This window comes from Morone saxatilis, unplaced genomic scaffold (genome assembly GCF_004916995.1).
Source record: "Morone saxatilis isolate NCDOM2014 unplaced genomic scaffold, NCSU_SB_2.0 Contig11, whole genome shotgun sequence".
Taxonomy (NCBI): domain Eukaryota; kingdom Metazoa; phylum Chordata; class Actinopteri; family Moronidae; genus Morone; species Morone saxatilis.
The window spans coordinates 286,526-293,901 of NW_023339663.1; positions in this window are offsets into that span (position 1 = coordinate 286,526).

A 7,376-nucleotide genomic window follows, 5' to 3' on the forward strand; every position below is an offset into this window, starting at 1 on the left:
GGCACCGCTCGTCAATCCGTCAAACACAGCGCAGCTCCTCCGTTTACCGAAGTTATGTGGAAATAAAGAGTGAAAACGACACTTTTATCATCATTATTCATTTGAGTTGTGCGACTTGTCCACTTATAAATCTACAGAAGCTGCGAGTGTTTGATGTATTTTTGCAGCTGCAGAGCAAAATAAGTGCGAGCGGATGCAGAATCAAGATGAATGCTGAGCGTGGACAGGCGGCGGCTGATGAAAACTCGGCGGGAGGCCACTCCATCTTAACATGGCCGTCCTGTGTCTTATGATATCTTATCATTAGTTTCCCTGACAGTGATGGAGCAGCCGCCGGCGCCCCCCCTCAGCGCCGCGAGCCGTGTATAAAAGTAACCTTCTTTCCATAATAATGGCCATTCGTCACTTCTTTAACTGTCAGAGGACGAGGGACGCAAACAAAGTGGGATTTAACAAGGTGTGTGCAGAGCCAGGAGAGACTGGAGGGGGGGCGGGAGGGGAGGGGGTCCTGAACTGTTAGTGAGACAATCTGCTAACATTACAGCTCTGATGTGTTCAGGGAGCGTGGGACCAAAGTGCAGCGATGGAACCAAATGGGCCCTGTGGTTGTTATAAGATGGGGAGGAAGTGCGACTGATCCCCGAAGACGAGTCTGTGATGGGGGGGGGGTCCCAAACTTTTTCATGAAAACCTCTACGGTGACATTCACAGACGGAAGACAATGTTGATCGCCCCCTGGTAGCCGACTGCAATATACACAAATGCCATTACTGCGGTGGATAATCTATCGGCGACTGGAGTTTTTTTGGCAGATTTTTGTCATTTTATTTGTCTAATTTAATGTTCTGCCTCTGAAGAATGAGAGCTGCTCAGCACACACAAGCACAAATAAAGCTTTAAGATATCGCCCAACCCTAGTGGGGAGTTGGACTGATGACGTCCATTGTACAGTTTTGAATATAATATGAAATATCCACAAAATATGTCACTGAGTCGGTTTAATAGTGACATAAAGCAGCAGAATCACAGCTGTAATGGAGAATTGTTTAATTCCTCCTGAAAACATCACGAAGCCAAACAAAAAAATCAAAGTCAAATAAATGTTTTCTGAATATGTTTTCTGTCATTTTAGGTGTTTTATCATCAGTTCGGTAAACTGTTGTACAATATGACTGCAGATGTGATCGTAAAGGGTTAAAAATACATGTTTGTTTAATTTAACCTTTAACCTCTCAGTGGAGGTCTGCAGGTTCATGTTCATGGTCTCTGTCAGGGCCACGTGTTTGATATGAGGTTGAGTCTTCATCACACACACAGGCTGGTGAGTGTGTGTGTGTGTGTGTGAGACAGATGGCGGGTTAATGAAGGCCTCTCTCTGGCTGACATTTCAGTCGATACAGTATTGACGTTCCAGTTAAGCCGACAAACGAGCAGATTATTGTGTCGCCTCCTGTTAGCGAACAGATCGTTTAGAGCCGTCCATCCATCACACACACACACACACACTCTCACACACACACACTGTGTATCTTGTTAGTCCTCTGTTTAGTTGAACTGCTCTATAACATCTGTAATGAGTTAAACCCACTGATGTTTCACTGTGAGCAGTCAGGTTTCCTAGTGGACAGCTGTGGTACTGCAGCTAACTGCAGCGTGCCGCAGTGAAACCAGAACAAACAGGTTGTTCCTTAAGGGGAAGAACCTCCTTCAAAACCTCCAATAAACATATTTAATAACATAAATGACTGTGTTTTATGCATGTGGCTGATGACACAGTCATATGATACATCATCCCTGTCTCTCAGAAATAACTTTATATGCACCTAATGTGCAACAAATACATCAATTAGACCTTTATTCTTTTAACATTTATTAACGATTCTGGAGAAAATCTGTGACCTCACTCAGCGTACGTAAACCTGGGTTCAAATTTAGTTTGAAACTTGTTGAAACAGTTAAATGTGTAAATACAATCAAATCTAGAGTTAAAAAGCACCAAAATCTAAACGCTGGATGGTAAAAATGTGGCTTCAAACTGGATAGTTTAGCTAGATTAGCTTAGCAGTAAGACTGGAAGTAGAGGAATGTGAGTTTATACCTAGTGGACATATTCAACATTGTGCTAGCTGTATGTAGCTAGCTGATTATTGCCAGGTAGCATATCTGCTGATGTTTACTGTTTACGGCCTTTTTGATTCAGACTTTGTGTTCACGTTAGCTAGTTTGTGATTGGGAGGGAAGGAGTCACAGACGCTATGATAGCAGCAGATTTTTACATTATTAACTGCAAATACAAGTTATCTCAATTAAACAGGTAACTTTACTGCTGACACTTGTTCACTTGAACTTGCAATGGTTGTGATATCTTTACTGAATTAAAGCCGATTAAAGGAACATTTCCTCATTCGGGAAACTTTTTTGCTTTCATAACTTTTCATGAAAATGGGTTCTGAGTTGAAACTGTGATTTAATTTGGAGCTGAAAGATGATCCTCTGATGAGCTCAACACTGACTGAGCAGTGACAGAGGAGATTAATTCCTCTGACTGCAGGAATAAAGCTCAGTGTGCTCTTTCATTAGTCTTTAGGGCCATTTAACTCCACACTCGGAGCGAACGGAGAGGATTAACGCAGGCCTCGCCGCCTCGCCGTGATTGATGCGTCTGATTACGTTCATAAAATACTTTGAGAGGAGGTCGCTCGTGTCATGTATGAAGAGACGACTCCGTTATCTCAGACAGGAGATGTGACTGTGCAGCGGAGGTCTATTATGGAGACAAAAACCGAGCGTGGCGTAAAAGAAAGTTAATATGTAATTTGCTTCGGTTTGTTTGGTGACCGACTCAGACAGGAAATGAAATAGAGTCAGTGGGACAGAATATTTAGAGATTCATCACGTCAGACTGATGAAGAAAAACACACATATGTGCTATTAATTGTTGATTGCTTTCAGACTTTAGATCAACAGAGATCTTCATCAAATAACCAACAAACACATTCATCACTCAGGTGGTTGAGACTAAAGACAACACTACATTAGCTGAGCTACTGTTAGCCAGTTGGATGCCCCTGCCTTAGTTAGTGTTGCCCACTGTTGACACTGTAGGGAAGCGAAAGGTGACCATTAGCGTCTGCATGAGCCACAGAGGAGCGTGAAAAAACGCTGTTGGTATTTTATATTGTTGTGAGTGAGCTTTATGTGACCTCTGCCCCGTGTGGCTAAAATGTGAATATTAAAAACACAAATGTTTGAGAGGTTTAATATTATTATTCAGTGCAATAACTTTGAGTCAGTTGACCAGCAGTGTCCCTCTGTGTGTGCCCATCCATCATGTTTTTATGTTTTAACTCCTCCAAGGTCGCTCAGCCGCAAATTTAATTATGTCTCAGCTCTTATTAACTGGCACATTTTAAAAAGCTGGATTGTGGTAATTAATTTTTTTTGGACAGTTACCCCATTGGACACACACACACACACACACACACACCACTACATCCCACATTGGACCACAGCGGCGTTTTCAGTCTGAATCCAACATTAAACACAACAATAAATCAGCGTGTCGTCACCGTGTTTTTGAGTTTGTATTTATTTCTTTCTGAAGATTTGGGGTTGTTTCTTTCTCTCGAGGCTGACGTTGCTTTAAAGCGTCTCGATCTCGGATCTCGTGAACAAACCAAACAGAGAATCAGGAACTCGTCACACACAGTTCAGCGTGTTTGACTTCAGATTACTGTCAGCTAATTAACACTAATGCTGCTAATTAAAGCTGCAGTGTTTGCTCTGTGAGATCAGAGAGCTGCGTGATTAAAGGAGTAATCCACCAAAATTACACAGACTACAGTCTGTTTGTCTTCTTCTGGGGAGATATTAGAGGTTTCTGTCTGTAAACATGTTCAGACGATCACAGAGAATGTTGTATGTTCCTCAGTTTTACTTGTTCAGCAGGTTTAGTGTAATTAAATACACTGTGACTCATGAATATAGACGGTGTAATTAAAACTGTCTGTGATGTCCCCCACAGGTTTGTGAAGAGCTCTTTGTGGTCGGCCAGAGGTGAAGCTGTACTGAAACATCTGCCTGTGACGGCACCCAACTGTCACTCAAAGTTACCACACCCTTACTTATTCATAACTTTAAGTACTAATATAATTGAAATATCTTAATATTAAACTATTTATAGAATTTAATTGTCATGAACGGGGGAAATTATATGATACACTTAATGGTTAAAACGTCTACAGCTGTCAGGTAATTGACTCTTCCTAGCATTTTGCTCTGTAGCAAACTAGCAAGCAAATGATTAATGTACATTATCTTGCTAGTCTTAGCTACCATTTGCTAACATTATCTAACTTATTTTATATGTCTCTTTTTTTATCCATATATAAAATGTTGTTGTTTTTAAACATAGATTAGAGTAGCACATAGCATAACAGGAAAGGAGGAAATAGACCGAGGCTTGTTATTGGAGCACAGAGCAAAAAGGGGCGGGACTTAGGAAGAGTAAATTGCATCCTCACCTTTGTCATCTTTGCTAAATTCTAATATTTAACAGATGTTTTGTATCAGACATCATCGCTGTGAGTTTTGCTCTTAGTTTATCTTTGTTGATGGAGCTAAGCTAGCAGTTTCCCCCTGCTTCCAGTCTTTGTGCTAAGCTAGGCTAAACATGCCCTGAATCTACCTCTATACTGACCCCATAATGTCAGACTGACCCTTTAAACAGCAAACTGTGCCTCATTAAGTTCATTCACTTTGTGTCGCGCTTCATAAAAAAAGAGATTTTTTTTTGTTCCTGCATCACATAATCAGCTGTTGCTTTATTTCTACAGCTGGTCGGATTACATAATGCAATTTCTGCACACACACACACACACAAATCATGTGGCATCGACACTTTCTAAATCTCCAAATTAAATCTGCAAACAAATAATTACTCGAGTCAACGAGAACAATTAATTGCACGAAGCCTCTGAGGACTGAATCTGCATATTGAATGAGCTCATTATCATAACAGTGAGAGATGGAGCGAAGCTGCAGGAGCTGCACGCTGTTCGCCTCTTATTAATCAGCTGTTTAACCTCCTCACACCGACACGCTGATAAACACCCAACAATTAAACACTCAACTGTTAACCGCCTCCTTTCATTGAATTGAAGGGGAACCCGACCCCAGATACGCTGAATTTATCAAAATAGAAGCCTCATAAATCTATAATCTGCAACAGTGTATAAACTCTAGAGCTACGTTCTATATGAAGCTGATTTAATCAATAATCTATAGTCATTAAACAGTGTTTAAACTTTAGATAATACATAATACAGACAGAGAATTGTATAAAAATATCTGTAAAAACTCATCTCTGATCAATATTCACAGGAAATAATCAAATCTCTGGTTTTATACAACCTTCCTGCAGTTATTGAATTCACTGTTTGGGTTCATTGATCAGCTGTTCTCTGTTGTTATTGATATTATTGAATAAAATATATATAAAATATATGACGTACACTCAGAGCTCCCTTTAGGAAAACCATTTTTTCCTTCACATTTTATTCCGCCTACACTTGTAATTTCTCTTCCTGCCTTTACGAGCTCATCACGTCACCCAGAGAAAGACTCTTCGCCTCCTGTGGGACATTCACAACAAGAAAACGTCCCCGTTATTAAAATGGAGGCAGTGAAGTGAACGTGGCGGCTCGTCGAGCTCCGTCGCTCCTCGCCGGTTGGAAACAATGAAGTTCTGACAGACGGATATTTGCTGACGTATCACCCGGCCGGTCAGAGGTCATTACCCCGCTGACTGATGGGAAACGCTTCCTTCAGGTGGACACAAAAAAACCCAACCTTTCAGGGGGTGTTAGTGATAGGGTCTCTGTGGCTCCGCCCCTGCTCCGTCCTGATTGGCTCTGACAGGCTGATCAATAATCCACAGCTGGTTGAACTCTCAGGATGAAGGTCCAATAAATTAGAGCTGTTGAAGAAGAGGTGAGCTCAGGTGAAGCTTTGATTCGGGATACGTTATTTTAACTCGAAAATTTTATCAACACAAACTCAATTCTGTAAGTAAAAAAACATTCTTGATTAAATACTTTTTACTTTTGTTTACTTTAGTTTGTGTTAATTAAAATTTTCAATGCAGTCCATCAATCAACAATCTCTTTAGTTAGATGAACTAAATTTGAGCCCTGAGCTCAGATGATGTGAGAGTAATATATTCTTTGGACCACAGTATTTGCCAATAAAACAAAGTCTGCCTCAATACGTTTTTTGTTCTTTGGGATTCAGGGTCCTGCGATCAATATGAGACGATATATCGTCGATGTGCCCGTCAACACAATCAGTTACATTTATGTCGACTAAAAAATAAAGCAACTAAAATTTGATCTGAAAATGTTATTTCACACACAAAATAAAGATGGTGATATAAAACGCTGTTTTCACTTTGTATCGATATATTTAATATATATTCAACATTAATTTCGATATATTAACCCAGATCGATGGATCATTACCTCCCTGATACCTAAAGCGTCATATTTTGATATATACAGATATGAACTGAACCAGATCATGTTACCTGACCTAGAAATAAATGGCGACTCCCCCCTCCCAATATCTCAGTGATATAACGGCACAGTTTGTTTCACCATTCAGGGATCTGAAGGCCGACAGCTGCCAACCCAGTTTGTGTAAAATTAACTCATACATGTATATTTTATTTAAAAAATAACACATTAAAAACACTTAAATTAACATAATTGTCTGATATGGCCACATTTTAGGCCCAGTGACTGACATATGAGGGAAAATGTCTGAAGATCTGGATTGAAAGTATTTATTGATGTCAGATGTTTCTATTTATCGATACTAATGTGCCACAATAATATATTCATTTGGGGCTTTTCTGGTTTCAGGTTAAAAGTTCAGATTAAACTACCACAGAGCAACCTATATCCTACAGCCACTCACACACAGAGAAGGAGGCAGCTGATTGGCTGTGGTTTTGGCTCCTCCCCCTGCTTTAATTAGCCTGGCGCTCTCATTAAGCGAAGGAAGCACTTCCTGTTGGGTGACTCATCATCAGTCCTTCCTGCTCTGAAACACTCTCATCATTTTTAATCATTTCACTTCCTTCAGCCGGCGCTCCCTCACAATAATTGCACTCCCTCGTCCCCGTATTTACCGAGCGCCGCCGTGCTTTATTTTCCTTCAGGGGTCAGAGGTCAGCAGAGCGGCTGGCTAAACAGATCTGTTCATTAGCAAACAGCCGTTCACAGCGCTCGGCGGCGACATCCATCACACAGGAAGGCTTACGGCAGCAGTTCATCGTCCTCACACACAGAGCGGCCGCCAGCAGGTGTGTGTGGGCC